At 40.8% G+C, this 20586-nt stretch overlaps 1 protein-coding gene across 3 annotated transcripts in view; it reads right to left on the minus strand.

Annotated features, from left to right (window-relative positions):
* Window positions 1–20586, minus strand: part of fam185a (family with sequence similarity 185 member A) — a 93027-nt gene that overhangs the window by 40964 nt on the left and 31477 nt on the right. The window lies entirely within an intron of this gene.

The following is a 20586-nucleotide window of genomic DNA, read 5'->3' on the forward strand; positions in this document are numbered from 1 at the left end:
TGACAAAGTGGCGCAAATTGAAGCCAGGATCTCAAAGCTTGGCATCATACTGTAAGGTAATCTGTAGTCTGCATCAATGAAAGTCAGCTGCCATGCCACAGGCAGTGGACAACACTATATAGGAGCACCAGGATATGCACATATACCCAAAAGATTGCACTAGGGTAATCAGGGTCGGGTATGTTTTGGCGCCGCCCTTTTGGCACCGATCATTTGGCCCACCATTTTGGCTCTAAACTGTTTTGGTGCTCATTACTTTGGCGCTGAGCTGTTTTGACGCCAATTCAGAATTTTAAAAAAGTCTTGTTTGGTTAAAGAAGAGAGGATGACTAATGACCCGATGTAATTTTCTCAACTAGCAAGAGTTGATAGTCAAAGCTGTAATGACCCGCTTTAGATTCAAATCTTGTTTTGTAATCATTTTCTCATTTAACAATTGTTAATAGTCATCTACTGCCTTGATGATACTTAAGCCCTTCTGTCTTCACATTGGAAAGCTGTAATACAATTTGCTTTCTATTTTCTTGTAGAGCCCATACCAGAAATTGCTGAAAACATTCTAAGCAAGAGAGACAAACCAAAATTTTCACACTATGGTTATCTATATGTATTGGCTCAGCACCAAGGTAATGAGCGCTAAAACAATTTAGAGCCAAAACGGCGGGGCCAAATAGTCCCATTCCAGGGTAATCAATTTCTTTCTTGTTAGAAATTGGATGTGCTGTTGGATAAAGGCGATAATAAAAAGATTTTCATTGATCGCTTTATTTTGTGATGTTGGTCAAAGGGACAATGTGATTGTTCTTCTCAAGGAATAGGAATTCAGAGTAGGTGCACCTGGTCACTGCACGGCAAAACGGTTTGAGATGCCTCCTTCTGGAGCTAGTGTCCAGATTTCTCATGGCATTCACATGGCATGAACATAAGAGTTCAGTTATGAAGGACAAAGCAGACCACAACAAATTTGAATAGCACAAATATTCAGCACATTGATGGTCTCCACCCTAACATTCTTGGTAGCTCCATGGTTCTTACTTATAACAGTGTAGTCAAGTCATGGATGGTCACGAACCATATATACTAGGGTAGTATATGTTCAGTCAATGCCATCACAGACCATTGAGATTTCTGCTATCCTGGTAAAATAATTTGCCCTTTCACCTGTTTCTCCCCTCAGGGATTAAAAAAAACACAATGTATTCGGCTGTGCCAGTTTAGATGCCAGCTGTCACAATCCAGACGCATCGGCAGAGATTACACCAAGCTATGTTGGAAACATTGCTGCAATTAAAAAAAAATAAAGAAACGCTCAATGTCACTGTGACCATTATAGCTCAAATCAGACTAATTTGCCAGAGACATTTCATGCATTGTCCATGGATCTGGTGGCAGTAGGGAGATACGCTCAATGAAAAGTTGTGATGTCTAAAAGCCACCTGCAGTGAGGCATTCCCCTCACTCTTCACACAGCATCTTTTCTCAATAGCCTTCACTCAATTTGGTCATTTGCAGTTCCAAAGATACAGCACATGAGTTGCCTAAAGCCACTCTAGCCTAAAAATACCCAATGAGCTCAGCAACTAAACAGGCCTGGTCAGTACTTGGATGGGAGACTGCCTGGGAATGTCAGCTGGAATACACTCTACAATGACTCTTGTGGTACAGTGGTGGTGTCCCTACCTTTGAGCCAGAAGGTCCAGATTCAAGTCTCACCTTCTCCAGAGGTGTATCCTAATACCTCTGAACAGCTTAATTAAAAATATCAACAGTATGTGGTTTATGCTGGATGGTTAGCCAGTGCCATTTTAGGCCATTGAAGCTTTTAGACTGCTAATATGGGTGGTGCTATGAAACCCAATCTTGCAACTACATTATTTAAAGAAACTATATTTTATGCCTGTACTTTATTTCTGTCTAGGCTGTCTGGAAATTGTATTAGTCCAAAGGCATTGTAGAATGGAAATGTGTTTAATCTCAAATGACAATTTATTCATTTGCAGGAAAGTTTCTTTTGGTATCTGCAAAATCCCCAAACCATTAAAGCACAGTCTAAATTGTTTAAGATTTTAAATTTGGGTATTCTGACATATTCTCAACAGAAGTTTAAATGTTTAAAAGTCACAGGAAGTCCAATTGATGAGCCTTGCACATTGGCTAAAAGTGAAATATTTATAAAAATTGTGCACATGGGAAATTCTAAATCTTGCAATTTCCAAACCATCTTTAATGTTCTGCTACACTGCTTTTTTCAAAAGGAAAGACCATCTGCTTAGTTACAAAGACTTCAAGGAACTGTACAAATAAACATAATGGATTGCTTCAGAAGGAAATATGGTACACAGAAGAGCAGGCAAGGTGAGCACCTGGGACAGGCAGTTTGCAACATCGAAAGGAGTAGGTGAGAAGAGGGCCCTGAGATGGCCATCAAAAGATTGAGCTATATTCATTACAAGTGATTGGTACTAATTTTTGTTTTGAAAAGTAAACTGCTTCCCCCACTGTGTACTTGTGTAAGTCTGTTGGACCATCACTTGCAAAGTCCAACCATGTATTGTAATTATGATCTCATCAGCCATTTTGGGCGGGAAATGGTTTAGTTTTACCATGCTGCCTGTAGAGTGAGCATAATAAAGCTCCAGCTGTTTAATGCTTCAGCCTCCCAATCCTTCTAGTAACATCTCTGAACTCCATTTTAATTGAAACCTCTCTCTCCCCCAGTCTTTCCTCATTTCAGTTGTTGTTGCACTGCCCTTAATGGGCACTGCTTGTCGAGTTTTTGTTTAACTAGACACACAAGTGATTTTGTAGTGGTTAAAAAAAATGTTCAGAGGTGTTTAAATATCTTTGGATAAAAAGAATTTTTAAAATACTCCATTAAATCACATCTGTTTCTAATTAAAGGGATGATGAACAAGCCCTGCCCACCAGTAGCAGTTAGAATCGGCTCTTGCTCTGCTACATAAAAAATTAATGACATTTAGAAACACAGAAAAAAGGCGGCGGCATAGGCCATTTAAGCCTGTTCTGCCGTTCATTATGCTCGTAGCTGATCATCCAACTCAATAGGTTGTTCCTGTTTCTCCCATGTGTTCCCCCTCCCCCACCTTTTTCCATTGATCCCTTTAGCCCCACATGCTATATTCAAGTTCTTCTTGAACTTGGACAATGTTTTGGTCTCAACTGCTTTCTGTGGTAGTAAATGCATAGGTTTCCACTTTCTGGGTAAAGAATTTTCTCGTCTCAGTCCTAAGTGGTTTATGTTCTATTCTTAGATTGTGAAGCCTGGCCATGAACTCACTCACCATCAGGGACATCTTTTCTACACAGACCCTGTCTATTCCTGTTAGAATTTTATAGGTTTCTTTGAGATCCACTCTCATTCTTCTGAACTCCAACAATGTACTGTCAACTGATTCAATCTCTCCTCGTACATCAGTCTTGCCATCCCAGAAATCTTCACTCCACTTCCTCTACAGCAAGAAAATCCTTCTTCAGAGAAGGTGACCAAAACCAAATGAGATTGCAGGTGTGGTCATGTATTATTGCAGCCAGGAATCCCTGCTTCTGTACTTGATTCCTCTCCTTATTGACTCCTTTGTCACATGCTGCAAATGCATGCTTTCTTTCAGCAATTGGTGTATAACAACATCCAGGTCTGATTGCACACCCTTTCTCAATTCATATAATAATCTGCCTTCCTGTTATGCTACCAAAGTGGATAACCTCACATTTATCCACATTATGCTGCATTTAACCCACTTACTCCGCTTGCTCAAAATCATACAGAAGCATCCCTACATCCTCCTCACAGCTCACACTCCCATCCAACCTTGCTTTATCTGCAAATCTGGAAATATTACATTTAGTTCCCTCATCCAAATCATTAATGTATGTTGTGAATAGCTAGAGCCCTAGCACTGGTCCCTGGAGGTTCTCCACTAGTCACTGCCTGCCATTTAGAAAAATAGACCCATTTATTCCTGTTCTTTATTTCCTGTCTGCCAACTAGTGTTCTATTCATATCAATGCAATGTTTTCAATCCCATGTACTATAACTTTACACATTGATCTCTTATGTGGGACTTTGTTAAAAGCCATCTAAAAATCAAAATAAATCACATCCATTGGCTCCCCCTCATCAACTTTACTAGTTACAGTCTTGAAGAATTTCAGAGAACTTGATTTCCCTTTTGTAAATCCATGCAGACTTTGTCTAATCCTACCATTGTTTCCTAAATGCTCAGTTGTTACTTATTTTATAATGGATTCTAATATTTTCTCCACAACTGTTGGCAGGTTGACAAGTCTATAATTCCCGGTTTTCTCCATGCCTCCCTTCTTACATTACTTCATTCCAATCTATAAGAACTGATCCAGACTCTATAGAATCTTGGAAGATTGTGGGCGGCACGGTGGTACAGTGGTTAGCACTGCTGCCTCACAGCGCCAGAGACCCAGGTTCAATTCCCGTCTCAGGTGACTGACTGTGTGGAGTTTGCACATTCTCCCAGTGTCTCGTGGGTTTCCTCCGGGTGCTCCAGTTTCCTCCCACAATCCAAAGATGTGCAGGTAAGGTGAATTGGCCATGCTAAATTGCCTGTAGTGTTAGGTAAGGGATAAATGTAGGGGTATGGGTGGGTTGCGCTTCGGCGGGGCGGTGTGGACTTGTTGGGCCGAAGGGCCTGTTTCCACACTGTAAGTAATCTAATCTAATCTAATCACCACTATTTCTAAGGCCACTTAAGTATCAGGATGGAGATTATCAGTCTCTGTGATTTATCAACTTCAATCTGATCAATTTTTCCAACACCATTTCTCTGCTAATACAAATTTCCTTTGGTTCCTCTTTCTCACTAAATCTATGTTCCTCAACATTTCTGGTATGTTATTTGTGTCATCTTTTGTGAACACAGAATCAAAGTATTCATTTATAGTTGGTCAACCATTTCTTCGTTCCCTATTATAAATTACCCTGTTTCTGACCTTAAGGGATCTACATTTGTCTTCACCAATCTGTAGACACTTGTACACTCAGTTTTTTATGTTCTCTGCAAGCTTACTCTCATACTCTATTTTCCCCTTCTTAAATACATCCCTCTGTCCGCCTTTGCTGAATTTTAAACTGCTCCTACTCCTCTGCTCTGTTGTTTCTTTGGACGTATTTGTAAGCCTCTAATCCTACCTCTAACTTCCCTTTTAAGCCATGGTTTAGCCACCTTTCTGTTCTACTTCTGTGCAAGACAAGAATTCATTATCAAGGCAAGAATTCAATCATATTATGGTCACTCACACCCAAGGTGCCTCACACAACTGGACAGCCAATAATTTGTCTCTAATAACAATACCCAGTTTAGATGGCCTGTTTAGATTGATTCTTTAACATATTGGTGCAGAAAACCATCCCATATACACACCAGGAATTCCTCCTCAACAACTGTTACTAATTTGATTTGCCCAATCTATATGGAGATAGATATCAATACATAAATACAAATGTTCCTTTATTGCACATCTTTAATGTTTAATGCCATTCCCAACATCACCCATAGGTTTGAGAGTTTATGTACAATCCTCACTAATGCTTGGCGCTTCTCAGCTCTACCCATACAGATTCCATGTCGTCAGAGATAATATCCTTCCTCTTTAACCACCAATGCAACTCTACTGACTTTCTTTACGTCTGCCTTTCCTGAATGTAGAATTCAGAGCATTCAGTTCCCATCCCTAGTTATCCTGAAGCCAAGTCTCCACAATCCGGACTACACATCTGTTTTCATTTTCCGCGTGATTACTTCACCCACTTTATTGCAAATGCTCTGCACATTAAGCTATAAAGCCTTAATATTTATCTTTTTAACATTACTTATTCTGTCATCAGTCTTGACATCGGTCCTGTTCTTGTCCAGGTGTAACTCATCCAGTTTTTACTGGCGCCATCACACCCAGAATGGATCCCAACATTCCAGGAATCTGAAACCATCTGTTCAGCCACGTTTTCATCCAATGTATCCTGCTATTTCTACAGATTAGCATGTGGCACTGGTAGTAATCCTGAAGTCACTACCTTTGAGGTCTTAGATTTCAACTTAATTCGTAACTCCCTATGCTCTTTTAGGTCCTCGCTCTTTTTGTTTCATTTCTACTAATGTGTGCTATGACCATTGGCTGTTCACTTTTCCCCTCCAGAATGTACTATAGCCATTCTGAGACCATTTGACCCTATTACCAAGGAGACAATATACTATCCTGGAGTCTCGTTTGCAGCTACAGAAATGTCTGTGTATTCGCGTTAGAATTGAATTTCGTTTACTAATGTATTATCTATTTTTAAGTTTCGATATAGCATACAAAATCATGGTTAACAAAAATAAAAATACAATGCAAATAAATAACAATTAATTAAATAATTCATTTGAACTTAAAGGCTGCAGCAACTGGGAGTCCCTGGGTACCACTGCAAATGACGGAAAATAATCTGCCATTCACATTATCTATCCCCTTCTTTATTTTATAAACCTCTAAGGCCAGATCCTGGTAAATCTCTTTTGAACCCTCTCCAGCTTAACAATAACCTTCCCATCACTGACCTTGGTCTCAGCTCCAACCTGCAAAACTGGATTCTCAGCTTTCTGACCAACAGACGATAACACTGAATACTGGAGCGCCTCCAAGGTTGTGTCCTCAGCATCCTAGTGTACTCCCACAACTGCGTTGCCAAATCCCGAACAAACCGCCATCTACAAGTTTGCTGACGGCACCACCGTGGTAGAATTGATATCTAACAACAATGAGTCAGAATGCAGAAAGAAGGTAGAGGGCTTGGTGATGTAGCGCAACAAGAACCACCTCTCTCTCAATATCGGGCAAAATTGAAGAATTGATCATTGACTTCAGAAAAAAAGGAGAACATGCCCCCATCTACATCAACAGAGCTGAGGCTGAGCGGGTGGAAAACGTCAAGTTCCTAGGTGTAACAATAATCAACAATTGTCCTGAACTTGCCATGTAGATGTAATGGTCAAGGTGGCAGAACAACGCCTCTTCTTCCTCAGGCAGCTCAGGAAATTTGGCAGGTCTATAAGGACTCTCACCAACTTTTACAGATGCACCAATGAAACATACTGTCAAACATACTGGTAATGGCAACTACTCTGTCCAGGAACATAAGAAATTACAGAAGGTTGTGTGCACAGTTCAGACCATCACGGAAGCCAACCTTCCACCCATGGACTCCATTCACATGGCTCATGGAGAAACAGTGGCAAACATTTAAGGGAGTATTTCAGAATACTCAGAAGGTTTACTTTCCTATTAATAAGAAATATTCTAGAAGGGGACCTATCATCTGATTGTTAGCTAAGTAAGTTAGGGAAAACACAAGCTTAAGGAAAAAGTATATAAGTGCCCAAAGAAGAATAGGTCAGATGTTGGTCAGAATATAAAGAGCTATAGGTGAAATCAGAGAGCATGCAAGGAAGCTATTTAGGAATGTAAAAACAGTAGCAAGAGTTCCTCGAGGCATTTTAAAAGGAAACAAATAAAGTAAATTAAGCGTTGGTCCTCTAAACAGTGAGAATGGCGAGTCAGTAGAGTCATAGAGGCCTACAGCATGGAGACAGGCCCAAATTAGTCCATGTCAACCAAACTTTCCATCCATGCTAACCCCATTTCCCTGCATTTGGCCCATATCCTTCTAAACCTTTCCTATTCATGTATTTGTCCAAATGCCTTTTAAATGTTGTTAATGTATCCAGCTCAACCACTTCCGCTGGCAGCTCATTCCATATACGTACCGCCCTCGGTCTTAAAAAGTTCCGCCTCAGGTTCCCTTTTATTCTTTCCCCTCTAGTCCTCAATTCCCCTGGGAAAAAGACTGAGTGCACTCATCCTATCTATGCCTCTCATGATGTTATGCATCTTTATAAGGTCCCCCCTCAGTTTCCTATGCTCTAAAGAAAGAAGTCCTAGCTTGTCCAATCTTACCATTTAACTCAGACAATTGAGTCCAGGCAACACCTTTGTAAATTTTTCTGCACTCTTTCCAGTTTAATAACATCCTTCTTATAACAAGGTGACCAAAACTGAGCACAATACTCCAAATGCAGCCTCACCAATGTCGTGTAAAACTGCAACATAACTTCCCAACTTCTATACTCAATGCCCTGACTGATAAAGGCCAGTGTGCCAAAAGCTTTCTTCACTGCCCTGTCTACCTATGACTCCTTAAGGCGCTACCACTCACCATGAAACTACCTTAATTTGACTTTTCAAAACGCAAAACTCTCAGTTATCTAAATTAAACTCCATTTAACATTTCTTGGCCCACTTCCCCAGCTGAACAAGGTCCTGCTGCAATTTCTGATAATAGTAATAGAAAATAATGAAATGACAGGGTAAATGACCAAATAGTTTGTTTCTGTTTCTACTATAGAGTATACAAAAAATAATCAGCAATAGCTGAAGGGAGTGAAGAACTTAGTGAGGTTACAACCACCAGACAAGCAATATTGAGCAAATCTAAAGCTGCAGGCTAACAAGTTGCTTGGTTCAGATGATATTCATCCTAGGATCTTAAAAATAGGTGACGAGTGAGTTACTAGATACATTAATGATAATTTTTCAAAACCGTTTCGATTCAGGAAATGTCCCTTCAAACTAGAAAATGGCAAATCCCCCTAATCAAGAAGGGAAAGAGGCAAAAGCAGGAAACTATGGGTCATGTAGCTTGAGATTTGCCGTGGCGACAGTGATTGAATCAATCATTAAGAAACTATGGCTGTACACTTAGAAAAGTTCAAGACAATCAGGAAGAGTCAGCATGGTTTCAAATGGAAGTCATGTTAAACCAATTTACTTGGACTTCTTTGCAGGAATGTACTATAGGCAAAAGGGCACCTGTAGATGGACAGTACTTAGATATCCAGAAGACCTTTGATAAGGTTCCACATCAAAAGGTTATTGCAGTAAATAAAAACTTGTACTGTGGAACAACACATTAGCATGGATAGAAGATTGGCTGACTGGTAGAAAACAGAGAATATGCATAAATGGGTATTTACATGTCTGGCAGGATTTGATATGTGGAGATCTACAGGGGTCCATGCTGAACCCCAACTTTTTATAATTTACATCAATGACTTAGACATAGGGAGAGAAGGTGCGGTAACTAAATTTGCAGACGATATCTAGAATGGTAAAATATGTTGTGAAGAAGACATGACATAGGTTGCACGAATGGGCAAAGATTTGGCAGATGGAATATAAATTGAGAAAATATGTAGTTGTTGCTTGGCAGGAAGAATGAAAGAGCATTGCATTACTCAGTGGGAAAATGACTGCAGAATTTAGAGGTTCCAAGGGATTTAGATATTCCAGTATGTAAGCCATAAAGGCTCATTTGCAGGTACAGCACATAAATCCTTTACTTGGAGAGGAATTGAATTGAACATAAAAAATAAGGATGTTATGCTTCGACTATACAGGGCATTGGCAAGATAATATCTCTAATACTGTCTGCAGTTTTGGTCTCCTTATTAAAGGAAGGATGTAAGTGCATTGGAAGCAGTTCAGAGGAGGTTTACTAGATTGATACTTGGACTGAATGAGTTGTCTTTTGAGAATAATTTGAGCAGGTTGGGTTAGTTTTCACTGAGGTTTAAGAGAGCAAGGGATCACTTGATAGAAGCATACAAGTTCCTGAATGGTTTTGAAAAGATGGAAATAGTTTTCCTCTTGTGGGAAGTCTAGAACTGGGGGGGCAAAGTTTTAAAATTAAGCATTGCCCTTTTAGAACAGATAAGGAGAACGTTATTTTCTCACAGGGTTGAAAGAATTTGGAACTCTCTGCCTCAGAAGGTGGTAAAGCTAAAGATGCCATTGTCTTATAAAAGAGTAGTCTTGTGGTCTGATAGGAGAGACAGCTAGTGGTGGTTTAACCTGAAAGTCACCATGCCTCAGGCAAGAAGACAGGTTGAGGAGAAGCCACATAGTAACCTTAGCAAGTGGGGGAATGGAACGCATGTTTTTGGCATTGCTCTGCATTGCAAACCAGCTTAGCTAAACCTTCACAGAGAATTCTAACAGATTTGCAAGCTCTGACTTCTGCTTAATGAAGCCATTCTGACTGCCAGTTTCCAGTCCTCTGGGACCCTTCCTGACTCTGATGATTCCTGAAAGATCACCATTAATGCCTCTACAATCTCCTCAGCTGCTTCTTTCAGAGTTCTGGGGTGTAGTCCATCCAGTCCGGCTTATTTATTTGCCTTCTGACTTGTCAGCTTTCACAAAGCCATCTCCACTTGACTCACCTCTGCTCCTGACTCTCTTGATTTTGTGGTATGTTGTGGTATCTTCGACTGTGAAAACTAATGCAAGTACGTATTCAGTTCCTCCATCATTTCTGTGTAATATAATATAATATTTTAAATGACAAAGTTTGAATTTTTAAATACTGCTAATCAAGCACTGTATTAGGTCTCATAGTGCAGTGGATTGTGTCTTTGCTTCTGAGCAAGCAGCTCCAGGTTCAAGTCACATTCCAGGCCTTGATGGAGAAGGAAGGTGCATTCATAAAGTGACAAAAAAACTAATAAGCTCAGCATCAAGTTACAATTCCTATACATCAACGACAGACAGCAAGAGTAAGATAGATTCCTGATCAACCATGTGATGGAAAGAAATTGGATTCTCTAACATTATCACTGCCCATAAATCCAAGCAATAATATTCATGTAAAAGTGTAAATAACAATCTGAATTCCTTGAAATCTGATCAGCTCAGGAGCCTGAATGATTGATGAAGATCAGATTCATGCCAACATCACAGGGTTCAATCTCCACTCCACTGGGGTGTATTTGAGAACGGTCTTCTTGCTCTAACCATCAGAACAGCCCTCAGACAGTAAACTCAAAAAGAAATACTGTATTGTATGTGTGCTTGGTTAGAAAAAGGCAAAGTTCAAATAAAAACAAATTGCCTACACAAAAATAGTTAGATATTTAAAGGATCTCAAGACTAATAGGCTAAGTACTGTAGGCTTATACAGAATAGAGAAATAATTCTAGTTGCATCTTCTTAACATATTGCAATGCAAGTTTAGAAACAGATTATTAAGGATCTGTGTTAACAGGAAATGCACAGAACGAAAAAACCACAACGTCATTGACCCATGAAGAATGTAAAATTTTCTGGTGACAGAGGCCCTCAAATTCAAGCCTGATCATAATGACGTATCTTGGCAACTAGCGACATATCATCTGGTCTGGGTTGTATCAGCTGGCAGCAGTGCACTTGGACAATACCACATACCAAACTTTGTCCAACATTAATTTCCAATAAAGCATTAAAAAAATCTTCAACAGTGATCTTGAGAAACTGAAGCTATCACAGTATTCCCTCAGTGAGGATGTGCACATTACAGTGAAAGTCGAATGAACTAGTTTTTAAGATGTTAAAAACAATGAAATGTTGGAGCACAAGTTATGCAAGACTATTCTATTGGTATTACTGTATTAATTTATCACAATGAATTGTTCTCAGCCGCACTGTAAATGTCTTCACTGATCTCAATTAACAAATTGTGCCTGAATGGTAAACTTATTCAGGAACTACAAAAATAGTATATATACTGGGCAAAGTAGAGGATATAACATAGTGGGAGATATTACATGCTATGTAACCGAAGGGTTGTATTTTCAGCCTGAAGTTATATCAATATTAAAGAAGGGCATGCAAATGCAATGTTAAAATTTTAACCTTTAAACCTGCTCACAGTGGTTTGGTCAGGTCAGGAAACCAAAAAATTGTGGAAACATTTTGGTGGTTCTTTACCAGGATATCTCGCTCATTGGTTTCCAAAAAAAGTTTGGTATAATCCTGATTCATGCCAGATTGTTAAACCTCAGTGTTTAAAATGGTCTTCACAACGGACGGAATGATCTACAAACATTTAGGAGAAAGACATCTCTGCTGATGGTGTCTTAACATGGTAAGGTTAATCTCACACTCTGAGGCATCCTCGGAGATTATACTATAGCTACACAGACCCAAAGAAAAATATTGTTCCCAGCAAATGGGAGATGAGACTAGGCTCTGAAAATAAGGTGGTATAGAAGGAAGTGAATTGACCAGGAATGTGGTACACTCTTTGACATAGTGCTGCAAGAGATTCCGTGACCTCATCAGCACAGAAAAGATGAGTCAGATTCAATACTCAAGTACCAATCCCTCTCATTCTGATCTGCCAAGCTTTGTCATGCACTACTCCTCAAACCAACATGGCTTGTCTACTCCCTTATCCTTCCTCAAGGGAACACCTCAAATCCCTAATACCAGTCCAAAACACCTTCATCTTGCCAACTACCAGATATCCTCCACAAAATGTTGTGTACCATCCTCTCAAGTCACTCTATTTTGCTCTTGTCCTTTTATTTCTTTCAGGAAATTAGAGGCAAGAATCAGGGTGAGGCAGAGAACTAGATGGGCCCTCGTCACTGCTACTGACTTTTGAAGACAATGCACCAGAGATCAGCAGAGTGCCAGTATGAAATTCTTAGGAAAAGGATACGGTTCAATAAGATTTGATAAGGTTCCCTATGGTAGGCTCATTCATGAAGTAAGGAGGCATTGGATACAGGGAAATCTGACTATTTGCATACAGAATCGATTGGCCCTTAGAAGACAGAGGGTGGTGGTAGGTGGATGGTATTCAGCCTGGAGCTTGGTGACCAGTGGTGTTCCACAGGTATCTGTTCTGAGACCTCTGCTCTTTGTGATTTTTATAAATGATTAGGATGAGAAGTGGAAGAGTGGGTTAGTAAGTGTGCCAATGACACAAAGGTTGGTGGAGTTGTGGATAGCGTGGAGGGCTGTTGCAAGTTGCAACAGAACACTGACAGGATGCAAAACTGGGCTGAGAAGTGGCAGATGGAGTTCAACATGGAAGAGTGTGGAATGATTTACTTAGGAAGGTTGAATTTGAATGCAGAATGCAGGGTTAAAAGGCAGAATTCTTGGCAGTGTGGAAGAACAGAGGGATCCTGGGGTCCTTGATAGGGTTGTTAAGATGGTGTGTGGTGAATTGGCTTTCCTTAGCAGGGGGTTGAATTTAAGAGCTACAAGGTTATGCTGCAGATCTACAGAACCCTGGTTAGACCACATTTGTAATAGCGTGATCAGTTCTGCTCGCCTCATCATAGGAAAAATGTGGAACTTTTCGAGAGGGTGCAGAGGAGATTTACCAGGATGCTGCCTGGACTGGGGGGCATATCTTATGAAGAAAGGTTGAGGGAGCCAGGTTTTTTCTCATTGGAGGAAGAAGGATGAGAGGTGACTTGAGAGAAGTGTACAAGATGATGAGAGGCGTAGATAGAGTGGATAGCCAGAGACGTTATCCTATGGCGGAAATGTCTATAATGAGAGGGCATTATTTTAAGGGGATTGGAGGAAGGTTTAAAGGAGATATCAGAGGTAGATTCTTTACACAGCGAGTGGTGAGTGCGTGGAATGCACTGCCAGCAGTGGTAGTAGAGTCCGATGCATTAGGGACATTTTAGCGACTCTTCGATAGGCACATGCAAGATAGTACAATGAAGGGCATGTAGGTTAATCTGATCTTCGAGTAGGTAAAGTGTCACACAACATAGAGGCCCAAAAGGCCTGTACTGTGCTGTACTGTTCTATGTTCTAAAGAGAGATGTCGGAGTTCCCAGATAACAAATAACAAATTATTTGTTCTGTGCTGTGTGACATCTAATACCTGGAATTCACTGACATAACATCCATACAGTGACAACTTTGAGCCCTTTCACCTCCTATAGGCTCTGCAAATGCTACACAAAAGTTGGTACAAGTGAAAGAGGATGACAACAAAGCTGATTCATCTGGTCAGAAGTTGCACATTTTGGAAAGCACAATTACAAACCTTGCGTCTTGGTGGAACTTCAAGACAGGTAGTCAAGCTATAACAATGAAGGGCAGCAGGTTTTATGTACAGAGACAGCAATGGAGAATAGTTGGGAGGGTGCAGGATTCTCCAAATTCTGTTCAGTTGGTCACAGATTCTAAGCACATTTGTTGGGAATGGTAGGACAGTATTTGGATCAGCAACAGAAACAATGTCTTTGGGAACAGCGACAGAATCTTGCAATGTGCACTGGGTGAGAGAAATTGGAGGAATTCAACTCTCTACCTTGAACTTCAAGATATCGCAAAGTCCTAGATGACACCCACCTCCATTTGGACACATGCATGGAACATCAAGAACATCAGGCAACAGATTACACACTGGACTTTGCTGATGACCTGCACAGTAGTTCTACCAGTTTAATTCAATTAGAAGAACACCTTGTCCAGGCTGATCAGCACCTTCATGAAGTGCAGCATAGTGCCTGGCTTTTGGGGAGTTGGTGTGCAGATAAGTCAAAGGAGGGATGCTGTACAAGGGACATCTGGAAGTGCATTCTCTGCTGAATACCATAACACTATAACCATAAAATGTAGGAGCAAAGTAAGGCATTCAGCCCATGGAGTTTGCTCCGCCAGTCAATGAGATCATGACTGAACTCCTCAGCTCCATTTTCATGTCTTTTTCCCATGACCTTTGGTTCCCTTAGAGTCTCAGCCTTAAGCAAGTCCTCTGCGGTAAAGAATTCCATATTCATTAAACAAGACGTTCTTGCTTATTCCCTTCACATGCCACCCACCCTCAGCAATGAAAGCCGCAGACGCTGACTCTTGTCCTGATAATAGTTTGTCCAACCACAGATGGATAGTCTTTGATGGAGATCTCAAAAGGTTCCAAAACCCAAAGGATACAGTCACGAGCACCAAAACAATTGGGAATTAGGAAGAAGCTGCTTACATCGAGCTCTACTGAAATCACAGGGGCAGCAGCAAACATAACAGAAAATGAACTACTTTGTAGTTCTACAAGGCAAATCACTTGGATGATTAAATGTTTCTTCATTTTTCACATTTGCCAAAATTCATGCATCATAAGCTTTACTTAAAGATCTCCAGTGTCAGTCATCTCCTCTGTAGCATCTTGCCTATCAAACACCCTGTCTAGAGGAAAATGAAACGAGAAAGAGAGAAGACAAAACACTGGGTGTTAACAAAATAAATGGATTATTGACTGAAGAATACTTTATGAGTTGGGGAGACTATTCAGCTACCTGGATCAAATCTTCAGCATCCAAATGGCTTCTTCATTGATTTCTGTGGCATTGGTTGTTCCTTTCCTACATGTCAATGATGTCCTCACAGAAGTCATCAGTCATTTTCGTAAAAGGTAGCCTTCAGCTCCAAGAAGCCATTCACTGACTTTATTTGAAGATGACCTATGGGAGACTTGATTTGTACAGAATTAAGGCATCATGTCAGTTTCCTGGTCACTTTGCACAGGTGATCTTCTAGTGGTTACGTTCCAGCAGAATCATAGTTTGGTGGACCCCTTTTGATTGATAAATCCTGCTGGTTTAATCTCAGAGCACTTAGATTGGACTCATGCAATATTTATGACATAGTGGGAATATAGCCAACATAGCAAAATTGAGGGTGCTTTTGATTTGGCTGGCTTCATCAACTCCAAAGCCAGCAATAACATGGCACTCACCTGGGAGATGACCTTGTGTCTTGCAGAGTGATGTCTGCAGAAGTTCACATCAGCAGATCCCATGAATAAATGGAGACAAAGTGACTCAGAGTTATGCTGACCATGACTACTCTGCCAAAGCCTCCACCTCATGGTCCACTAAAAAGGACAACTTTCACCAGGAAGTTGTAGATGTCAGGAACAACATGCCACAAAAGCTTGAACCCAAGACACTGCTGCTCAGTAGTGCTCAGAAAGCTGGTCTTTTGCCTATATACTTTTTGTTGAGTGCACTGCCTCCTCTGCAGCAAGGTCTGGGACAGAATTGCACAAGTAGCTTTTTTGTTGCACAGAGGTTGACAGCTGGAAAGTATGCATCAAAGGCAAAAACAAAATCAAAGGCAAAGAAAGAGAAATGAGCTCAGTCTTGGAAATGACCTCTAAAGCAAAGAAAGCACATTTGCATGATAAATTTCAGCAAAAGCCTTTCACTTGGGCAAAGCAACAGCAGTCATTGTTGTGTATTTAAAAGGTTCTCCACCCTTTCAAATACACAACCCATTCATCCTCCTTCAGTTCCTGTCTTGTTGAACTGACAGGCTACAGAAAGCCCAGGAAACTGGTGATCTGGTAATTAAATATCACATGCAGGGTTAAAGCTGCAGTCAACATGTCTTGTTGATGAATCACTGTACTTGAAACATTAACTATACTTTCTTCCCCAGATGCTGCCAGAGCTGCTGAGTTTTGCCAGTAATTTGTTTTTGTTTCAGATATCCAGTTCTGTTTTATTAAGTTAAAAATCACACAACACCAGGTTATAGTCCAACAGATTTATTTGGAAGTATTAACTTTCAGAGTGCTGCTTCTTTATCGGGTAACTAGTGAGGCAGGATCATAAGAGACAATTTATAGCAAAAGATCACAGTGTCATGCAGTTAAAATGATATCTTGAACAAACCTACATTATGTTAAGTCTTTCATCTTTTAGAATGGGTTGTAGGTTTCGATTCATTAATATGTAAACCCCAGAACTTCTTTTAAGTCACATTCTCGAGATAACTTAAGGTTTTATAAAAATGGGTGACATCTCAGCTCGGACCATGTATTAAAGGTGCGAGGTTAGAGTCTGTCTGTAAGCCAATCTTAAGTCACAATGGTTCTATTCCAAAGTAGGAATTTATAAAATGTTAAATGGATTGACTGCCTGCATTCCTAGTGTTCCCTCCCAGTCGGAGAACACTTCAGCGGTCAGGGACATTCGGCCTTGGACCTTTGGGTGATCATCCTCCAAGGCGGACTTTGGGAAATGCAACAACGCAGCATGTTGAGCAGAGACTGATAGCCAAGTTCAGTACCCATGAGATTGCCTCAACTGGAACCTTGGGTTCACGTCACACTACAGGTGACCCACGACACTATACACTCTCTCTCACTCACACATAAACAAGCACACTTACATACTCTCACACTCATGCAGACCCTCTCTCATACAAACACACTGTCTCAGACACACACACACCCTCATACAGGCTTATACTCAGTCACATTCAAGCACACACTCTACCAATCACACACACATACAAGTCTATGGGGTGAATTTGCATTTGCAGATACATTCAATTTTTGCTCAAAAAGCACACAGTCTGCAGGCTAGTCAATCCATACAACATTTTATAAGTTCCTACTTTGGAAATCGAACCAGTCTGGCTCAAGATTGGGATACAGACAGACTCTGACTTCACACATTTAAAGGTACAGTATGAGCTGAGATGTCACTTTTTTTTTGTAAAACTTTAAGTTATCTCGAGAATGTGACTTAAAGTAGTTCTGGGATGAACATCTTAATGAACCGAAACATGCAACCCATTCAAAAAGATAAAAGACTTAACAGCAATCTAGGTTTGTTCAATATAACATTTCAATTGCATGACACTGATCTTTTGCGATAAATCCTGTGTCTTATGATCCTGCCCCACTAGTTACCTGAAGGAGCAGCACTCTGAAAGCTAGCACTTCTAAAAAAACCTGTTGGACTATAACCTGGTGCTGTGTGATTTTTGTTTGTCCACCTAAGTCCAACACCGATACCTCCACAGCCTGTTTTATATAAGCTGCAGTCAACAACTTGTTTGCACATCTAAATCTCAAAGCTGCCTGTTTATCGGGGTTTACTTGCTCACATAAGAAATGCACAAGCTAAATGCAGAAGGCAGTAGGTTCCTGGCATTGAGGTATTTTTACTGCTCTAAACCCAGTACACTGGCAGTGTGGCTTTTTCAGCTGCAAAAGCAGTTATGAATTGTTTCCCCCAACCAAACTCTTGTGAAACTAAGCAGAATGTCCCTGGACATTGCGCCATTCACTTAAATAGTTAACTTTTTTTATTCACTCGTGGGACATGGACATTGTCAGCTGGCCAGCGTTTATTGCTCCCCTCTGGTTGCCCTTAGGAAGGTGGTGGTGAGCTACCTTCATGACCACTGCAGCCCACATGGTAAGGATGGGGTCAGGTATTATTTTCCCTCCTGTTGGTGTCTTTACCACCTACTGCAGGTCCAGTTTAGCAGCTATGTCTTTTAGGACCCAACCAGCTCAACCAGTAGTGCTGCTGCTCAGCCACTCTTGGTGATGGACATTAAAATCACCCTACCCTGAGTAGAATTTGCACCCTTGTCACACTCAGTGCTTTCTCAAAGGGCTATTCAACATGGAGGAGTACGGATTCATCAGCTGAGGGAGACAGTATGTGATAATCCGTAGGAGGATTCCTTGCCCATAGACTTCATAGTATGTTGAGTCAATGTTGACATCTTCTAGGGTAACTCTCTCGACTGTATCCCATTGAGCCACTGCCTCTGCTGGATCTGCCCTGCCTGTGGAACAGGACATATCTAGGAATGTGATGGTGCCATCTGGGACATTGTTTGTCAGGTGCAACTCTGAGCGTATGATTATGTAGGCTGTTGCTTGACTAGTCTGTGAGATAACTCTCCCAATTTTGACACTAACCCCCAGATGTTAGTAAGGAGGACTTTGCAGGCTGTTTCTGCCATTGACATTTCCGACCTAGGTTGATGCCAGATGGTCTGTCTGGTTTCATTGTTTTGTTGAGACTTTGTAGCGATTGACACAACTGAGTGGCTTGCTAGATCATATCAGAGGGAAGGTGAGAGTCAACAACACTGCTGAGGGTTTGGGGTCAAATGTAGACCAGACTAGGTAAAGATGGCAGATTTCCTTCCTTAAAGGTCACTGGAGAGCCAGGTGGGTTTTTGTGACAATTGCCAACTGAGAACTAATTGGTTGTTTCTTGGCAAACTGACAGGTAGAACTATAGTTTCTGTCTATTTCACAAAGAAAAACTCAGCCTAACATGTTAGCCACTATCCCAATTATTTTGCTGCACTGCCAATTTTTTTAAAAAGCATCTCTTCAGTTCAAGTGCTCTTCAGGAACTTAATTTCGACACCTTTTTCACAGAATTAGGTGGCAAATTCATCTCCCTAGTGCCAATAGCTTTGGCATTACATTTGCTAGTTTAGTAGCAAAGTTGTTTCTGTTCTGTTTCTGTTCACTTCTTGTGCAGTATCTATCAGGAACTTGGTTAACACAGATGAGCATATATAGGCACGGAAAGGGTACAGTGATCATGATGTCAGTGGCTAATGCTGATGTGATACATGCTACTTTCGACCTGATGAAGTGGAATGGTAAAGCATTCCTTTAACATGCACAGTTGAACAGTTGCTAAGCAGCATGAAGGACCTTCCACCACTTAGAAGAAGCACTAATGTTCAAGTTAGTCCCAGATTGCTTTCTACTGGCTCTGCTGCAAGTTTGCAACAGTGTTGGGTGTTTGTAGAACTTGATGAAATTTGATAAGTTTTGGAGAGCATGGTGATGCATGTGTGGAAGATGCCACTTCTTGTTGCAAGGGCTTTCAGCACATTATTTGCTCCCAGTTGTTGTGGTCATAGGATTGATCTCTTTGGGTTGCAATGAGAGGGGAATAGTGCAGAGACTGCAAAGACAATTTATTGCAGAGTAAGACAGAAGTACAACACCCACCCAGAGTGTTCCAGAAGCATTTCTACTACCTCTACCTAATGCATGTCGGTAAATTTGCTTGAACACCACAAAGGAGGTAACTCACAGAACTCTCCACACCTTGGAACCAGACCTACAGCCTCAATGCAGGGCAAGATGGCACTGGTCAATAACTGAAGCTGACTGCGCCCGTCAATTGCTGAGACTGGTACATTTCACAGTTTATCATCATTTGACACAGGGAAGTAATTGGAGGCTCTAGTGTTAGGAAAGAAGGCTTCATTACCTTCTCTGCATGCACCTGACTTTGCTAAAATAGCAGTATGATGCCCCAACTCTTATATTTAATGCACTGATCAATAAAGGCAAGTGTACCAAATTCACCACCCTGTCTACTTGCAACTCCACTTTCAAGGAACTATGCACCTGTACCCCCAAGGTCTCTTTGGTCAGTAATATTCCCCAGGAACCTATCATTAAGTATATTAAGTCCTGCCTTGATTTTCCTGACCAAAATGCAACACCTCACATTTTTCTAAATTAAACTCCATCTGCCATTCCTCAGTCCATCTGGAATAGTCACAGCGTGAGGTTTTAATCATTGAAACCAATATCAAATAAACACTCGCATTCTGAATATGCTTCCTTTTGTTTCCTCTTCTTCTTTCTGCTCTTGAATGCCCACTAGTAAAATAAACTGGAACTACGAATGTTACCACTCAACACATATCCTGACAAACATATGATGCATTTATCGCGCACCAGTAATCTGCTCTAATAATCTTTAAGCCAGCACGTCAAATCAGAGGGTGACTATCAGGTGAGAAGGGTTGTCTGCTAGACAATTGGCTATTGACTCTCCTTCACAATCCAACAATATATAGCAGGGTTTTTGTAAAATGAAATGCTGAGAATCTCAAATATCATCACCGAGTAGACAACGT

The sequence above is a fragment of the Chiloscyllium plagiosum genome, unplaced genomic scaffold (assembly GCF_037043375.1).
Source record: "Chiloscyllium plagiosum isolate Xiang-an unplaced genomic scaffold, Cpla_swu_hap1 HiC_scaffold_23, whole genome shotgun sequence".
Lineage (NCBI taxonomy): Eukaryota > Metazoa > Chordata > Chondrichthyes > Orectolobiformes > Hemiscylliidae > Chiloscyllium > Chiloscyllium plagiosum.